The following is a 19,786-nucleotide window of genomic DNA, read 5'->3' on the forward strand; positions in this document are numbered from 1 at the left end:
CCGCGCTTTCCCACTCATGGCAGGCTCAATGCGGCTTACATATTATATACAGGTACTTATTTGTACCTGGGGCAATGGAGGGTTAAGTGACTTGCCCAGAGTCACAAGGAGCTGCAGTGGGAATTGAACTCAGTTCCCCAGGATCAAAGTCCACCACTCTAACCACTAGGCCACTCCTCCTGATTTAATCAGGGCTTTTTTTGAGGGGGTATTGAGTACCGACACCTTTTCCATTGTCTGCTAAAATTGACCCATGACCCCAAGTTTTAATGAAAGCTCAGATTCTACACACCAATTCTTGTCTTGTCATAGATTCTGTGACTGGTTGCAGGGGGCCTGGCTATTGTGGGGTGGGTCCCTCAGTGATCACACCACCCTCGAAGGGTGGCTTAGCATTTGAGTACTGGCACCTTTTTTTGCTAGAAAACCCCTCCACTGGATTTAATCTGAAATATTTTGGCCATCCTTAGTTTTCAGCTACGTAAACCAAACTCTGTCATTAAAGATCTATGTATAGATCAGGTCAGAGGTGTCCAAACATGGTCCTCTAGGATTAAATCTACTTGGGATTTCAGGATTTCCACACTGAATATACATACGACTTTTGCTTGCATTCAGCGGAGGCAGTACATGCAAATAGATCTCCTACATACAGTGGTGGAAATAAGTATTTGATCCCTTGCTGATTTTGTAAGTTTGCCCACTGACAAAGACATGAGCAGCCCATAATTGAAGGGTAGGTTATTGGTAACAGTGAGAGATAGCACATCACAAATTAAATCCGGAAAATCACATTGTGGAAAGTATATGAATTTATTTGCATTCTGCAGAGGGAAATAAGTATTTGATCCCCCACCAACCAGTAAGAGATCTGGCCCCTACAGACCAGGTAGATGCTCCAAATCAACTCGTTACCTGCATGACAGACAGCTGTCGGCAATGGTCACCTGTATGAAAGACACCTGTCCACAGACTCAGTGAATCAGTCAGACTCTAACCTCTACAAAATGGCCAAGAGCAAGGAGCTGTCTAAGGATGTCAGGGACAAGATCATACACCTGCACAAGGCTGGAATGGGCTACAAAACCATCAGTAAGACGCTGGGCGAGAAGGAGACAACTGTTGGTGCCATAGTAAGAAAATGGAAGAAGTACAAAATGACTGTCAATCGACAAAGATCTGGGGCTCCACGCAAAATCTCACCTCGTGGGGTATCCTTGATCATGAGGAAGGTTAGAAATCAGCCTACAACTACAAGGGGGGAACTTGTCAATGATCTCAAGGCAGCTGGGACCACTGTCACCACGAAAACCATTGGTAACACATTACGACATAACGGATTGCAATCCTGCAGTGCCCGCAAGGTCCCCCTGCTCCGGAAGGCACATGTGACGGCTCGTCTGAAGTTTGCCAGTGAACACCTGGATGATGCCGAGAGTGATTGGGAGAAGGTGCTGTGGTCAGATGAGACAAAAATTGAGCTCTTTGGCATGAACTCAACTCGCCGTGTTTGGAGGAAGAGAAATGCTGCCTATGACCCAAAGAACACCGTCCCCACTGTCAAGCATGGAGGTGGAAATGTTATGTTTTGGGGGTGTTTCTCTGCTAAGGGCACAGGACTACTTCACCGCATCAATGGGAGAATGGATGGGGCCATGTACCGTACAATTCTGAGTGACAACCTCCTTCCCTCCGCCAGGGCCTTAAAAATGGGTCGTGGCTGGGTCTTCCAGCACGACAATGACCCAAAACATACAGCCAAGGCAACAAAGGAGTGGCTCAGGAAGAAGCACATTAGGGTCATGGAGTGGCCTAGCCAGTCACCAGACCTTAATCCCATTGAAAACTTATGGAGGGAGCTGAAGCTGCGAGTTGCCAAGCGACAGCCCAGAACTCTTAATGATTTAGAGATGATCTGCAAAGAGGAGTGGACCAAAATTCCTCCTGACATGTGTGCAAACCTCATCATCAACTACAGAAGACGTCTGACCGCTGTGCTTGCCAACAAGGGTTTTGCCACCAAGTATTAGGTCTTGTTTGCCAGAGGGATTAAATACTTATTTCCCTCTGCAGAATGCAAATAAATTCATATACTTTCCACAATGTGATTTTCCGGATTTAATTTGTGATGTGCTATCTCTCACTGTTACCAATAACCTACCCTTCAATTATGGGCTGCTCATGTCTTTGTCAGTGGGCAAACTTACAAAATCAGCAAGGGATCAAATACTTATTTCCACCACTGTATTTCATTGAGGGAATGCTGAAAACACAACTAGGTTGTGGCCCTTGAGAACCGAGTTTGGACACACCTGGGAACAGTCTTTCAGAAATAGTGTACACAGGACTCTGTTTACTGACAATATAATGCAATACAAGTAAAACTTACTGGTATATTCCGCTCCGCAAGCTACCAAAAAATGGTTTTATGCGGATCACAAAATAGAAACTAGGTAGTCCTAGATTAAACAATAACATTTTAAACAAAATTAACCAAGTAAATATTTCTTAGGTTTTCAACTTTTTTTTTTTCTATCAACAGGAATAGAATCCTAATATATCAGCCCTAAATTCTCTCTCTTGTTCAGGCAGGGCATGTACATTTTTAATCTCCTGCCTAATTATCTCAATTTAAGTTTTAAAATAGGTGGTTAACTCGTCTGCAGCTGGAGTAGACAGGTTCAGCAAGAAGTAATGCCATTTGTCTGGCATAACTTGCCAAGTGTCCTACATAACAATTTATGATGAACTGGATCAGTTCTAATTAATCATATATAATAATACACACCTCCAATGTTCTAACCTGCCTGGGACCGTGGCTCCCTCAGAGGTGGTCTTCTAGGCAGGATAGAACGCACTGACATCAGAGACGTCAGTGACAGCTGATTCCAAGGCAAGGGGAGGAGTAGGGAAACACGCGGACCCCGTGATATCGCTGCGCTCCTACGGGGTCTTCCTCCAGGGGCAGAGACGTGCAGGGGAGAGGAGGAGCGGCTGCAGAGACGACAGCCAATGCCAGCTGGCTGTCTACAGAGCACTGTTTCAGGTTTGAAATGATTTCTTGCTTTTTTCTTTTTGTTCAGGCCGCTGCTGCTCAACAGGAGAAGCAGCAGCGGCTGGACTGTGTTAGTACTGGTGGCTGCGGGTGGCGAGGGGGGTTTATGTGCCCGGGGGGGAGGGGGGGGAGGGGCTCCGGTGATGCGCCGAGGGGGGGGGGGCTCTGGAACTCAAGAGGGAGGGAGGGAGGGAGGGAGGGAGGAAGGGGGGATTACCTTGCTAGCGCCCGTTTCATCTGTTTCGGAAACGGGCCTTTTTTACTAGTCTCTCTATATAAAAAGCAACACCAACGTTCTATGAAGCCTCCAGCCAGAAGTGTGAAGGGGGCGAGATATCCGGTTTCCCTATGAGTGTCTGCCCCGCCCTCTCTGTAACACAGTCAGTGAAGGAAAACAGCAGAGCATGAAATCAAATCGCTGGCTCTGTAACAGTGAAGGACTCAGAGGGGGGAGGGGAGAGAGGCCAGAGGGCAGGGACACACACACTCCCACATGCACACAGAACAAAACATTGCTAGCCCCCGTTTCATTTGCATCAGAAACGGGGCTTTTTTACTAGTTTAAAATAATATTCTCTTGTAGCTTTAAGAATATATATTTTTTATAAAGCAGCCTGTTTCTCAGCCCATTGTTATTTCAGTTCTGGTTTACCTTCTTTTTGCCAACCACATTTGACTTTATGACACTCCTGTTTTAAATGTAAAAGATTTTCATGGAACCAGGGAGAGGGCTTCCTCTTACTAGGGCTAATTCATCAAAATTCAATTAATAGAGTTATTCCATAACACAGCTTCTAAATTACTTCAGTGATTTCCAAAAATGGAGCTAATTCTGTCCAAAATTAACTACAGCCAAGTTTACCTCTAGAGTAATAAAATTGTTTAGCCTTCTTTAAACTCTTCTCTAAACATAGACATCTCAATGTAAAGCCAGCTAAAAAATGATCAGCCCAGGGACCTTGAGTCTAAGTTACATCTGAAACCAAGGCATTAGAAAAAGTAACAACCATAAATACCAAGATATCTACATGCTGGCCAAGCAGCAAATTCATGCTTTTCAGGGTATATAAAATGGGTGAATTCCAGTTAGGATGGCCAATTGGAGAGACCGATTCATGGTCAACACAAGCCTCAAACAACTGACAGCAGTTGTCCTCAAACCTGTCCTGGAGGACCACCAGCTAGCTGGGCTTTCAGGATATCCCTATTAATATGAATGAGACATATTTGCATGCTTGTCAACTCCATTATATGCAAATCTCTTTCATGCCTATTCTTTAGGGATATCCTAAAAACCCAACTGGTTGGTAGTACCAGGACAGGTATGAAAACCACTGGCTCATGGTTTTTCTCAAGACCACATTTTAGGGCAGTCCTAGGGACACGCTCAGCCAGTTAGGTTTTTAGGATACCCACAATGAATATGTATGAGATTGGAGGCAGAGCATGCAAATTTATTTCAAGAACTATTCATTGTGGACATTCTGAAAACCTGGTTGGGTGTGTCTCGAGGACTGGATTGAGAACCCCTGTCTTAAGGTCTTGGAATTAGTAAATAAATACAAGATTAATGTATTGAGCTAATGTGTCATGAGCATATTTAGGTTAGAAGCACAACAGAGAGATACTAGAGAGGAAACCCAACAAGAAACAAGACATTTGGAGATAGCTGTTGAGGTTAAGAATAATTTCTTCATGTTGACAGCTGAGGAGACTGTAAACTGTGTTATCTTATGGGCCATTTCAAGTCTAAGACCAGCAGAAACAATATTAATCATTCCTAATCCTTGTGTGCACAAGCATGCTGGCATATTGCCACTGTTTCTGATCTCAGGTTAGGGCTACCTGTATTCTTCCTGCTCACATACAGTACTCAGCTAGACATCATTTAGTGGTCACCCTTTACACAGAGGTGGTGTTACATGCCACTTGTTCTTACATTTATTTATTTATTTCATTTGTATCCCGCGCTTTCCCGCTCATCGGAGGCTCAATGCGGCTTACATAGTAACAAGAGAATACAATCTGTAGTATCAGGATCAACAAAGGAGGTATGTGGTAGGACAAATCAACAAGGGGTAAATGAATATACTTCCTCAGTTACAATGACTTCCTTTGGGCTGTTATGACCCGTGTTCTCTCTTTGTGCCTTAAAGAAGTAGAGCTGGAGTGAGAATAAAAGAATGCACCTCTCCATCTATTTGTAATAGGGGTTCCCAGACTAGGGCCTGCGGGCAGGGCTGTCAAGAGACAGAGCTGGGCCTGGGACAGGGCCACAGCCAACACCTCCACTGCCCCATCCGCTCGGGTCGCTATCTTGTAAATTATCAACCTGTAGGATGGGGTTTTAAAACCTTTATCTATCAAACATGATGAAACTACCTCAGCGTCTACAGACTAATACTCCCCCTCAGAGTCACACAGAACCATCTGTCTATCTCCCGCTGCACTGCCGCTCACGCTGTGTGCCAGCCTGGACTGGGTTATCGCATTAACCCCGAGTCTCTCTGCCGCCACAGCACGCTGATCATTCCTGCTGTGCCCCATGGTGTGTAAACAGGAAGTGACAGGAGCAAGGCAGGAGTTAGAAGGACGAGGACCTACTGCGGCAGAGAAGACAACGCGACACGTAACGTGTTAATGAGATAACCCAGGAAACCAATGAATGTATTGCAGCCTTCTTTCTTCTGTCTGCTTGGCTGCCAGCGCCACCCCTGACTGCCAGGAAGCCTTGCTGATTGCTGAAGCACTGACACAGCAGCAGCGCCGGGCCTGGGGAATACTGCCCCCCCCTCTCGGTGGCCCTGCCTGTGGGTCAAATGCAGCCTACTAAGTGGAGATCATGTTTCTCAACCATCTTCCTTTTCATACTCTCAGCTGAACCCAGCCCATGGAGAAAGATTTTCTTTTTCATGTACAGTAATGTCGAAGGTGGCAAAGCTAGCAAGGTTCCCAGGCTCCATTAGCCAAAGAAATGGAAGACAGTACGACATGGTGACAAACTTAGCATACTCCAAGGAGAACCCACCCCCTCATCAGGGACATTTCCCACCAGCTCCTCCGGTGACTTGAAATGTCTTATGTGGTCCTTCTCAGAAAAGTTTGAGAGTCCCTGATTTATATCCTGCAGGGTGAGGGAACTTGCAGTCCTATAGCATTCATTGGCCATATATAGGTTCTCCCTATTATTTCAGCACCTACATTGGTAATCTTTAGAATCAAGTTTAAGATTTTACTATTGACTCCTAAAAAAACTACACACTGGTCTCCCTGATTACTTAGCTTTGCATATTATGCCTTATGTCCCAACGCGTTTTCTACGATCCATCAATAATCATAGAATGGTCCTTCCTGGACCCTCTAGGGCGAAATGGGACAATACAAGAAATACAGCTTTTTTTTTTTTCTTCTTCTTAGCTCCCTCTCTTTGGAATAATCTCCCTCTAACCCTTCATTTGGAATGTAATCTGACACCTTTTAAGACTGCTCTGAAAATACACTTTTTCAGCTTGCTTTTGGAGACTCATCGGGGTCCTGGCCAGGAGTCAGACTTCATTAATATGGTTCGATGTTTAACAGGTAGCTACTGTACTATTTTATTTATTTATTGACTGCATGATTCTTGGAACGCTTGTGTCTTTCCTGTATTTTGCTGGAGTTTCTTTTTCCTTTATATTATTTATTTGGATTCATGTAAATTTGTTCTTCAAATTAAGCAGCATTATAAAGTTGCATAATAAATATAAACATCTCTACTCAATCACTTTCTTTGACACTATTCTTGAGCAGGCTGACAGAATCTTCTCTTTTACCTCTTTACTTTTTTTTTAAATTCTGCATTTCCTAGTGAGAATCTTTCCATTTGATATTTTTGCTCTCACCATGTCCACCATCCTCCTGTGTCCTTATGCATCCTGTCTAACATCCGTAGCCCTGTCCCTATCCTTCCTCCAGTTTCAGCATCTGCCCTCAAAGTGTTCTGATCCAGCCCTTAAATTCAGCAGTTTGCCCTCCATCCATATCCAGCATTCCTCTTCACTCCTCTCCCCTCCATCCATGTGCATCTACTTCTTCTGTCTTCCCTCCCCTCCATCCATGTCCAGCATGTCTCCTCTCTCCCTTCGCTTCCATCCGTGTGCATCTCCTTCCTTTGTCTTTTCTTCCCTCCATCCTTGTCCAATATTTCTCCTCTCTTCCCTTCCCTCCATCCATGTGCATCTCCTTCCTTTCCTCCCCTCCATCCATGTCCAGCAACTCTCCTCTCTCTCTTGCCCTCCCCTCCATGTCCAGCAACTCTCCTCTCTCCCTTGCCCTCCCCTCCATCCATCCATCCATCCATCCATCCATCCAAGTTCAGCAACTTCATACTCCCCTGCCCTATCCTCCATCCATATCCAGCAAATTTCCTCTCTCCCCTGCCCCCTCTATGTCAAGCAATTCTCCTCTCTCCTTTGACCTCCCCTCCATGTCCAGTGATTTCTCTTCTCTCCCCTGCCCTCCTGTCCATGTCCAGCGAATCTCCTCTGCCCTTCCCCTCCATGTCCAGCGATTCTCCTCTGCCCTCCCCTCCTATTCATGTCCAACAATTCTCCTTTGCTCCCTATCCTCCCCTCCATGTCCAGTGACTTGCCTCAGTCCCCCCTTTTTCAGTCCCCGAGTTTGAGTTCCAACGCAGCCCCACCTGCCTGCCCTCCTCTCCATTCTTGCTGCCCTGCGTTTAAACCTTTTAAGTCACAACGACGGAAGTGAAAAAAACAGCACAACAGGCTCGCCTCCAGCCTTTCCCTTCCCTCTGTGTCTCGCCCTCATGGAAACAGGAAATACATCATCAGAGGAAGGCGGGAAGCTGAGAGAGAAGGGAAAGGCTGAGGCAAGCCTGCTGTGCTGTTTTTTTTTTCACTGCCACTGCTGCAACTTAAAATAAAAAGTTTAAATGCAGGGCGGCAGGAACAGAGAGGAGGGTTGTCGGGGAGATGAGGGTGGGCAGGGGGGACCGAGAGCTGCCTGCAGCCGGGTTGCGCCGGCCCTGCATTTTTTTTTGGGGGGGGGGGGAATGTTTCCCCTTACCCTCCCAAACTACGCCCATGCCTAGAGACCTCTTTCCTCAGGGCCTCCCTGATCATTTAACCACCTCTCGGCCTGAGCCCTGCCCCTCTGACTCGGCCTCTGACATCCCCACAATACTAACATTCTGATGAGAGAAACTAAATATCAATAAACCAAACCTCTCTATACTAAATGAGACACAACCAAAGGGGTAAAATAACCACAATGTATCTTAATATACATTTTTTGTAAAAAAAAAAAAAAAGAGTCCTCAGCAGCACGATGAGCCCCCAAATATTTGAAGCGCCACAAGTGCCATATAGGCAATGTATAACTGAAATTGATTTAGCACACATTAATCGCTGTTGTGTTATAACATCCCAGGACTCAAATTTGGCAGTGCTGGCATGGGGGGGGGGGGGGGGCGTCTTGAATCTGCTTTCCTCCCTTCCTTCACGTTTCTCAAGTCAAAGGATTGCCGGCAGCAGCAGCAGTGATTCCCACACATTGCCCGCAGCTAACCTGAAAGCCTCCCCTCTGCCGCATACCACCCCCATTCGACACAACTTCCTGTTTTTGCCTGGGCAGAACACAGCAGAGAGGAGGGAAGAGAAAAGAGAAAAGAGACAGGAAGATGCTGGGGGGGGGGGAGTTGAAGGGACAGGGAGATGTCAAGTTAAAGGGTGGGGAGGGGAGAAAGAGGGAGCAGGTGCTGTGCTAGAAGGGTGGAGGAAGATGCTAGAAATGGTGGAACTATTTGAGAGAGGCCGGGGGGGGGGGGGGGGGGAGGAGTTGGTGGCAAGGAAATGAATGCGAGAAGGATAGTGATTACAGGGGGTTAAAATGAGAAGTTGATAAGAGATGAAAAGGAATGGAAGGCTGGGGGAAGGAGTGAGATGGAGAACAGGAGAGCTAAAAAGGAATGTCAGTATGTCATAGGCAGGTGTAGTGAGGGAAAGGAGCAAGACAGGAGAGAGGAGAAAAGACAAATGGATAGCAGCCGCTTGAAGGAGAATTAGGAGAAGACAGACAGAAAAGCAGAAAAGAGAAACTGGAACCAACATGATGGAAAGTAAAATCTCCAGACTATTGCTATCTAATTTGCCCAAAGGTTTTTGATCTGATTCACTTATATGAATCAATTTTCGATTTGATTCAGTTCTTTAAGGCTGCTATCAATAAATAGAAAATAAAATTCATTTTTCTACCTTTGTTGTCTGATCTTTTAATTTTTGTGATCATGTTGGTCCCATTCTCTGGCTTCTGCTTTCTTCTGTCTTCTCTTAACCCCTTTGCCAGGGTTTCCTGGTCTATTTGGCATTTCTTCTCTGTCCAAGTTCATCATTCAATTCCCCTTTGTGTCCCTGTCCCTATCTTCCTGCCATGTTGAGCACCTCCCCTCTCTGTATCTTTATTCTTGCCCTGTCCAGCAGCACCCCTCTGTGTGGAGAGGGCGTTGTCCTAGATGGGTTCAAGAAACTAAGACTGAACTAAGTGGAGATTTCTGCCAGTACACGAGGTGGAGGAGTGCTCCAGGCGTGAAGCAGTAGAACCTTGTCTGGGAGCATGATGGAGCCAAAGGCAGTAGCCCTGAGAGCTACACCTTTGGGAGAGAATATGGTGCTTAGCCCCAGCATGGGCTGGGTGCTGCCATTTTGCAAAAGGCAGGCCCAGAGGCAGGAGGGAGGAGGTGTTCCTCCTGCCTCCAACATTTTAAGGTATAGGGAGGGGAGGGAATAGGATTATTAGAGTGAGGGAACTCAAGAGGAGGCCACTAGACCAGGTTTTTTGGGGGGCCTGGGGGTCAGGAGGAGATCAACTGGACCACCATGGATTTTCTAGAAGGGGGGCTCAAAAGGGGGGGAGGCCGCTGGATGCTAGACTCCGGTGGATCCCCTCTTAAGCCCTCCCCCCCCATACAGCTCAAAAAACCTCCGCGGTCATCTACTGTCAACTGCACTTGACAGCACTCGGAAATGGATGCTGAAAAAGATTGGTGTTAAGCGCGGTTCTGTAAGGCTGTGTGCCCTATACAGAATTGAGCTTAATGCCAGTTCCCGTGCCCAAACATTAGGTGCCAGACTTATGCCTGCTGAAACTTGGTATAAATACTAGTGCCAAAGTTGGGCATGCTGACCCAGTATTCAATCACTACGACTATAACTTTTAGGAATGCCCCCGGCACGTCCTTGCCCCTCCATGGCTATGCTGCCTTTCGAGATGCACGCTATGGGAGTTAGGTAACATAGTAACATAGTAGATGACGGCAGAAAAAGACCTGCATGGTCCATCCAGTCTGCCCAACAAGATAAATTCATGTGTGTATACCTTACCTTGATTTGTACCTGTCTTTTTCAGGGCACAGACCGTATAAGTCTGCCCAGCAGGATTCCCCGCCTCCCAACCACCAGTCCCGCCTCCCATCACCGGCTCTGGCAGACAGTATAAATCTGCCCTCCACTATCCTCGCCTCCCAACCACCAACGCCTCTTCCCCCCACCTGCTCCGCCACCCAATTTCGGCTAAGCTTCCGAGGATCCATTCCTTCTGCACAGGATTCCTCTAGAGATGTGAATAACTAGTGAGGTAAATAAATTTGCTGACGACACAAAGTTGTTAAATGGTAAGAGGATTGTGAAAAATTGCAAGAGGACCTTACAAGACTGGGAGACTGGGCATCCAAATGGCAGATGAAGTTTAATGTGAGCAAGTGCAAAGCGATGCATGTGGGAAAGAGGAACCCGAACTACAGCTACGTGATACAAGTTTCCACATTAGGAGCCACTGACCAGGAAAAGGATCCAGGTGTCATTGTTGATATGTTGAAATTCTCTGCTCAGTTGCCCTGCCTTACAGAATAGTGCGCAACCAGCAGAACACGCAAATTTTATTGGGTGCCAATTAACATCAGTAAGACGGCTAGTACCCAATTATTGATGGTTATGAGCTCATTTGTCAATTTGCATATGCATCTCAGGAGCACGCAGAAAACACTATACCTAGAATCCGGGACTAAGTGACTTATTCGGGATCACAAGGATCCACAGCGGGAATTGAACTCATATTAGGCTACTCATATTTTATTCCTTTATATTCTTCTACTCTTTTGACTAAAACATGTGCATCTTTATTTTGGTCACAACCCCTCTTTCTTTCTTTTTTTTTTTTGCTGAGCAGACTTATACGGTCTGTGCCAGAGCCGGTGGTGGGAGGTGGGACTGGTGGTTGGGAGGCAGGGATAGTGCTGGGCAGACTTATACGGTCTGTGCCAGAGCCGGAGGTGGGACTGGTGGTTGGGAGGCGGGGATAGTGCTGGGCAGACTTATACGGTCTGTGCCAGAGCCGGTGGTGGGAGGTGGGACTGGTGGTTGGGAGGCGGGGATAGTGCTGGGCAGACTTTATATGGTCTGTGCCAGAGCCGGTGGTGGGAGGTGGGACTGGTGGTTGGGAGGCGGGGATAGTGCTAGGCAGACTTATACGGTCTGTGCCAGAGCCGGTGGTGGGAGGCGGGGCTGGTGGTTGGGTGGCGGGGATAGTGCTGGGCAGACTTATACGTCTGTGCCAGAGCCAGTGGTGGGAGGTGGGACTGGTGGTTGGGAGGCGGGGACAGTGCTGGGCAGACTTATACGGTCTGTGCTCTGAAGAGGACAGGTACAAATCAAAGTAAGGTATACACAAAAAGTAGCACATGAGTTTATCTTGTTGGGCAGACTGGATGGACCGTGCAGGTCTTTTTCTGCCGTCATCTACTATGTAAAACATTTCCTCTGAGCCCACTTTTCTGTTGTTAATTCTTTCTTCATTCTGTGCCTGTGTTTGTTCTGGGTCTGCACAAGTATCACACCAATTTGCATATTCACTTGACTGTGCTGTCTTTCAGGACAAATTTGTAACCACTGGCTTATTTTAATAGTGGACAGCCCTTTTTGGTTGAGATAATGCCCAGTGGTGGCAAAAACTATTTGACACATAGTTGCATTTTATTAGTTATTATTACTTCAAAGCAGAGCTGTTATCCTTTCTAAGTGAAATAAAAATCTGAAAAGAAAAGGGAGATCTTGGTAATTGTCTTGTTTAATCTTCTAATCTGATCTTTTTGTTGTTGGTTGGCGCTGCTGTTGCAAAAGTCACCTGTCACTGTTAAAGGAAATGTGGAGCACAAACCACACCCGTATTGGCCTTAGAAGTCCTGCCAAATTGCTTAGCTGTGGGTGACTGAAAGCTAAGAATTAGAAAGCATTTCCTTACAGTTGCCAGATATTGTTGATCAGGTTACAAAACTCTAGTTGTACTCAGTCCCACCTGAGCTGTATTGGTTAACTGTTTGCTTTAAGATAAGATCCAGGGTGCCTTAACTTCCTCTCACATAAGATTTAAATCTGTGGGATCATGTAAAGGAGTAACTTCCTTGGAATTCTCTTGAAAAATAAAAGTGACAATAGTTTGGAATGTATCCACACAAAACAGGCATCACATGGCCTGAAAGCCTTGTGAATTGGATACTAAGTTACATTCCTTCACCCTACAAAGTATTTTGGTATTTCACTGTACAAGAGGACATAGCACTGGATCCTGTCCACTAACCACATCTTTTGAGAAAATAAACTGCATGGCATGGTGTGGCATTAACTCACAAGGTTATTAGCAACAAGCATTATTTTGACAGAAATGATTTTAAACAGAATGATGGGTTCCACTGCTTTGCTGCCATCATGTTTATTTTACAGGGGGGTTTAGCGTGGTCATATTGTACTTGAGTTTTCAGTGCGGTTGGGTGGCGAGGTGTTAAACCACTCCCTCGTGTTACACACTTTCAATCTCTGCTGAAAGATTAAAAAAGGACCAAGATGACTCATAGCCCTAGGCCTTATGCTTGCACCTTAGCAAAAAGGATGCAATTCGGGGAATCAACCAATAAAGATAAACACAGGCCAGCCTCTGCAAAGACAACCAAAATGTCAGTCGGTTGTTCTCCAAGCTAACGTATGAGCAATGGGTATTGTGACCCCCTAAGCTGTAACATTTCAGAGCCCCCCCCCTTGATTAAACAGAAAGTAAATTTTAGTTTAACAGTTTCCCATGTTTGTAAAAGACTATGCATAAAATATTACATTACATACAAATGTCTGTATTAGTACATAAGTATTGCCATACTGGGAAAGGCACAGGCAGCTCCTTGTGACTCTGGGCAAGTCACTTAACCCTCCATTGCCCCATGTAAGCCGCACTGAGCCTGCCCTGAGTGGGAAAGCGTGGGGTAACATAGTAACATTGTAACATAGTAGATGACGGCAGAAAAAGACCTGCACGGTCCCTCCAGTCTGCCCAACAAGATAACTCATATGTGCTACTTTTTGTGTATACGTTACCTTGATTTGTACCTGTCCTCTTCAGGGCACAGACCGTATAAGTTTGCCCAGCACTATCCCCGCCTCCCAACCACCAGCCCCGCCTCCCACCACCGGCTCTGGCACAGACCGTATAAGTCTGCCCAGCACTATCCTCGGGTACAAATGTAACAACAACAAAAAAAGACCAAAGGTCCATCAAGCCCAGCATCCTGTTTCCAGCAGTGGCCAATCCAGATCACAGATACCCGGCAAGATCCCAAAAAAGTACAAAACATTTTATACTACTCAATTATTATCAAGTGATGCATAATAATAATAATAATAAAGCCCTAAGCTGTAGCTTATCTATATTATATATACATCTGGGCCTGGAGGAGGGGGAGATTCTAGCTCCCCTTCCCAGCACAAATCCTGCTATTCACCAGTCCTGACTCCGGCAGAGCTGCCAAGTTACCCATTTCCAAGAGGGAGTACACGGGCCAGCCATGGATTTCTGACTATCCTAAGTGCATCATGGCCGGGGCCTGAAGTGCTGATTTCAATGGGTAAAATCAGGGACTATGAACAGCACACTGAACTGACATGTAAGTTCAAAACCCAGCACTGGCCAGAAAGTCTCTTTCCTGAACTGGGTAACTAGGCAGCTTTGCAGAGGTGTGCAGAGCAACCGATGGGGTATGCGCGAAACATAATGTAAAGCCAGTTAAACGATTTTGACACACACCTCAAAGCACACTGCATGGCATGAAGCCAACAACTGAATAATTTCTGCATCCAGGGACTGTGCATCTAAAACACTTTCCTTTTGAGACACAATAAATGCAACAGGTCGCTTTCAAAATCTGTTCCATTTAAAATCTAGTCACAACAAGTCTGCCAGAGTACTTAAACACCGTGTAGGCTGGAACATTATTCCACTTCTCCAGCGGTTGAAGGCATTTGACCTGACGCCTCCCACCCTGGATGACCCGTCCCAGCCCCTCCCTAAATGCTCCTCCACCCACTGCACTAAGCAAGATACCTAATTTTGTTTGGTACATTTCTGAAGTTTGATTTTGAAACCCCAATTTATACAGTTCCATAGCAATTTCTATTCAATCTGGTCATTTACTTATTTTAAAGCTTGATTTAGTCGATTTGATTGCCAAGGGTCGTGGGGAGGGGAACCTACAGCTGAGCATTCATGTTCTGGTCATGCGACGGCTGAGTCCGATAGGAAATCCTAAAAGACTGCCCAGAGGATCTCACGAACTGAAAAGCATCTGATCAGAGTTTACCCAATAACCCGAAATCCAGGTTAGTTAAGTAGCACAGACTGAAACACTTAAACAAAAACAATGAGTTAGACCTGAGGAGAAGGGGAGATTAACCAAAAGCCCCACGCACATCTAAGAAATGGCCGTATTTTTCAGGGTTTTATTTTTGGTAGGAACGGGAAGATTGTGACATCGTTCCAGATCCCCCAGAAAAGAGCTGGAGTTTTACTTACAGTCTGTGTGTCCCGTGCCCAGCTGTCTCTTCCTCTCTTGAAGAGAGAAGCCCAATGCGTGGCTAGTGAAAGCTAGAGCTGGCCAGTGCGAGGACGAGGAGGGAGAGTGACGGCTGCCCGCGGCGATCGGGCGGAGGCAGAAGTTGTGCTGGGCGTGGATGGGACTGGGAGGGAGCTTGACTCACTCCACGTGTCGGCCGCGGATCTCTGGGGCTCCACCTTGCTTCCCCGCCCCGGATCTCTGGCTTTGCTCGCCCTCTGCTCCCACAGTGTCCCTTCTGTCTTTACCCCGGGGGCTGGGAAGTCTTCCGTCAGTGTTCCTCCGTCAGGATCCCCCCCCCCCCATTTCTACTCCGGATCCTGGGAAGTTTTCCCTCCGTGTCCCCTGGCTTTGATCGCCGTCTGCTCCGGGGCTGAGCCCCGCCTGGTGGGCAGAAAATGCCAGGAATTCCCGGCTCCCACGTTGCCCCCTGACCGGGATGAAAGAAGATGGGATTTGTGCTACTGACTATTCCTCCCATATTCAGGGCCAGTACGAGGGTATTGGGCGCCTAGGTGATCCTTCAGCCTTAACTCCCACCCCCAAAAGTCATTTACCCAAGTACTGTAGTGCTGGGCAGACTTATAAGGATCTGTGCCCTGAAGAGGACAGGTACAAATAAAAAGTAGCACATATGAATTTATCTTGTTGGGCAGACTGGACGGACCGTGCAGGTCTTTTTCTGCCGTCATCTACTATGTTATATATGTATGGACTATTTCAAACTGCCCATTGAGTTTGTGCAGCTGTGTTAAGATCTCTTGTTTTGCTTTGACTGTAGCTGCTCTTGGATTCTCCTCAGAAGCTGATACCCTAGGCGACTGCCTAGTTTTGCCTAATGATTGGGCTAGCCCTGCTGCCCATATTCAGCAAAAAGGAAAGAAAGAAGGATTACGGGAGGGAAGTGGATCTTTAGGGAGAGGATGGCAGATACCTGGGATAACCTTCTAGCAGAAGTGGGGGAAACAAAAATCTCTGGCAATGACAGAAGGAATAGTATTCTAGGGTGGGGTGGGTGAGAGCGGTAGTTTTCAAATAGCCCATTTTGCTGGAAAAAAAGGCTTCTGCAAACTGCTCTCATTATGTAAATGCATTGTAGACTCAAACTGGATAGTTAAGAGCTGGGCACTGTTTTAATTTTGTTATCACATTATTTATTACATGGTAGATCTGTTAGTGGGGAGGGAGGAGTGGCCTAGTGGTTAGGGTGGTGGACTTTGGTCCTGGGGAACTGAGTTCCATTCCCACTTCAGGCACAGGCAGCTCCTTGTGACTCTGGGCAAGTCACTTAACCCTCCATTGTCCCATGTAAGCCACATTGAGCCTGTCATGAGTGGGAAAGCGCGGAGTACAAATGTAACAAAAATAAAATAGATACTATTGGAGATTCTACATGGAATGTTGCTACTATTAGAGATTCTACATGGAATGTTGCTATTCCACTAGCAACATTCCATGTAGAAGGCTGCGCAGGCTTCTGTTTCTGTGAGTCTGACGTCCTGCACATACGTGCAGGACGTCAGACTCACAGAAGCAGAAGCCTGCGCGGCCACATTGGTGATCTGCAAGGGCCGACTTCTAGTGGAATAGCAACATTCCATGTAGAATCTCAAATAGTAGCAACAGTGGAGGAGTGGCCTAGTGGTTAGGGTGGTGGACTCTGGTCCTGAGGAACTGAGTTTGATTCCCACTTCAGGCACAGACAGCTCCTTGTGACTCTGGGCAAGTCACTTAACCCTCCATTGTCCCATGTAAGCCGCATTGAGCCTGCCATGAGTGGGAAAGCACGGGGTACAACTGTAATAAAAATAATGCAGAGTTACATATAGGTGCCTATGTTAGCTTTATAAAATAGCCAAGATCAATACCAAACACTCAGGAAGAAGAAGCGAACTCAGTAGATGCTTTTCAAAGACACTTCAGCATCTTATATGAAACATACCTTTCTATTATAGATGGAGGTGGTAGCAGAGGCAAGAAACTATTTGGAAAAACCTTCATAATTTTCAAACGTCACCTTCTGCAAATATAATCATGGAGTATCCCATAGAAATTTGACACCACCAAAATCAATGTAGTCTTAAACTTCACTCCATTAATTTAATTTCACACTTATCTGATGTGTAGAAATCCTTGCACTTCCTCTTTATGCTAGTTTTGTCTTTTTTTTTTTTTCTGAAGGGAGAACAGTAGTATTTCTAACTCCACCACCGTGAACACGTTTCAGGTTTCAGCTCTATGTCAAGGCAACTTCTCTTTCCTTTGAATACTGATAGGCTCCCCACACCAGCGCCACTTATTCCTCCCTGTTATAAATTGCACCTCAAAAACTCCAGGCTAAAGCAAAAGGATTAAACTTGCCCATTAAAAGAAAAAAAATCAGAATGTCAAGCAGAATGTAGCCCAATGAATTTTTAAACCAGGTTATATGGACTAGAAAGGTTACAGGAATTTGGATCAAGATCCCTAGGTGAAAGATATAGGGGTCTTTTTTTTACTAAGCTGGGGACTTACCACAATTAAAAATACCGTATCATGAGGCACGCTCAGGCCTCCTATGGTAATTTTGGTATTGTCGCGTCATTTTTAGTGGAAGGGGTGGATCAGGGTGGAGACTAGGTGTGTTCAGCATTACGGCTACATTGCTGTGAGCCAACTGATTAGCACGTAAGCCCTTACAACCTACAAAATAGATGGCGGTAGGGTCTCATACACTAATGGCCACACGCTACTGGTAAAATTATCACGTGGCCATTAATTTAAAAAAATAGAAAAAGCAGCCATTTCCCCCCCGTTCAATAAAAATGGCCTTAGCACTTGGGAATGACCTGCATTTAGCATGCACTAATGCCACTTTTCACTGCAGTTTGGTAAAAGGGCCCCGTAGGCAGGAGGAGGGGCGTAGCCAGACAGCGGCGGGAGGGGGGGGACCAGAGCCTGAGGTGATGGGGCATGTTTTAGCCCTCCCCGCCATTGCTGACCGCCGCCACCAATAACAACTTTGACCCCCCCCTTGCCGACAACCCTCTTGACCCCCTCCCACCGCCAACCCTCCCCAGCTGTCAACTATCTTTGCTGGTGGGGGACCCCAACCCCCGCCAGCCGAGGTCCTCTTCTTCCGGTGCAAAGCTTAGTTCTGTTTCTGTGAGTCTGACATCCTGCACGTTGCAGGACATCAGACTCACAGAAACAGAATGAAGCCTTGCGCCGGAAGAGGACCTCGGCTGGCGGGGGTTGGGGTCCCCCACCAGCAAAGGTAGCGGACGGCGGGGGAGGGGGGTCGAGAGGGTCATCTGCAGGGGGGTCCAGGGCCAAATCTACAGGGGCCCAGGCCCCCGTGGCCCCACATAACTAAGCCACTGGGCAGAAGAGGGCCCTCTGTAACTTTGAAGCCCCTAGTCCCCCCTTCCCCACAAATCTTGAAAATAGAATTGAATAACAGTGATTACCACATCATCACTCTTCCCAGAAAAAGCCAAAATGCATATCATACTTTGTTTTATGTCTGCACTGTAGCTCTCATAATAGAGCTGTCACTGGGGACCAATAAGGGAGTGTAAAGGGTAAGGGTTATATTTATTTATTTGGATTTTGCTCACCAGGGCCGCTGAGAGACTGGGCCGCGCCCGGGGCAAGGCCGCCCCCGGGGCTCCACCCACACCACTCCCCCCCCTGAGGCCACCACCCCCCCTCCGTCCGCCACCGGTCCGGGCCTCCTGCGTTGAAATCACAGTGCCTCTCACCCCGGCCCACCTGTGGCTACGCCACTGCATTGCATTATAGTTCTGTTTCTTTAATTCAAATATCATTTTTCTAGTAGAGTAGCACAGCAAACTTTTAGTTTGCTTTGCTTCTCTACTAGAAAAATGATTTTTGAAATAAAGAAACATATTTGTACTATAATACAATGGTATGATTAATGTAAGAACTGTCCTGAAGATTGTTTTGAGTAAAAGTTACGTGTCAAAAAACTGGGTGCTAAGCCAATATTCTATAAAGGCAGAGTTGTGCACCAAATCTGTATCTGCATCCAACTTTAGGTGTCATTTATAGAATTTGGGGGAGCTCATATGTTTACATATGTGCATTATTGTTGGGCACACGTATGCTTGTACAGTAGCTGTGCAGCTTTGGAAACGTCACTGCTCTGAGTGTAGAAAAAGATGAACGTGAGCCCCTTTGTTTCTCCAGTTGGCTTGAATGTCAGGGCATTAAGGCCTCCCGCTCCCTCCGCATTGTAAAGGTTCTCATGCTCGGCCTCCATTCCTGGCTGTGACGTTACATATGACCTTAGTTAAAAAGAGGCTGAGAAGTGACTTTATGCACTGAACGCTGAGTCAGTGCTGTTTCTAAAAAGATTTGCTCAGCTGAGCCGACCCTGCAGCAGAGTTAGAGGACACTCGTTGCATGACCGCCTCAAGAGATTTTATTTCCGAAACTGAGTGTTGTGCTTCTGCCCTCAGATTCCTGCTTTAAACCATAATGTATACTGTGTGGAGTCAGAAGATGAGGAGCCATATGAGAGGAGTTCCATCCCCTTTCCACAATATCTTTTTTGAGATGCAGCAACCAGAATTGAATGCAATACTCAAGGTGAGGTTGCACCATGGAGTGATACAGAGGTCTTATAGTATTCCTGGTGTTATTTACCATCCCTTTCCCTAATGGGTGCTGACCCTCAAGGTGGACACTAGCATCAGGTAACTATGATTCTGATTATTCTTCCCAGCCTGCATCACTTTGCATTTGTCCATATTAAATTTCATCTGCCACTTGGATGCCTAGTCTTCCAATTTCCTAAGGTC

General features: G+C 46.4%; 1 protein-coding gene across 1 annotated transcript in view; it reads right to left on the reverse strand.

Moving 5' to 3' along the window:
• Positions 1 to 15,129, reverse strand: part of LOC115477494 (inverted formin-2-like) — a 115,561-nt gene extending 100,432 nt beyond the window's left edge. The window contains exon 1 of the mRNA XM_030214405.1: positions 14,942 to 15,129. The gene's annotated coding sequence lies outside the window, so the exon portion shown is untranslated. The remainder of the gene's footprint in view (positions 1 to 14,941) is intronic.
• Between the last annotated feature and the right edge of the window lie 4,657 nt (positions 15,130 to 19,786).

This window comes from Microcaecilia unicolor, chromosome 9 (genome assembly GCF_901765095.1).
Source record: "Microcaecilia unicolor chromosome 9, aMicUni1.1, whole genome shotgun sequence".
NCBI lineage: Eukaryota > Metazoa > Chordata > Amphibia > Gymnophiona > Siphonopidae > Microcaecilia > Microcaecilia unicolor.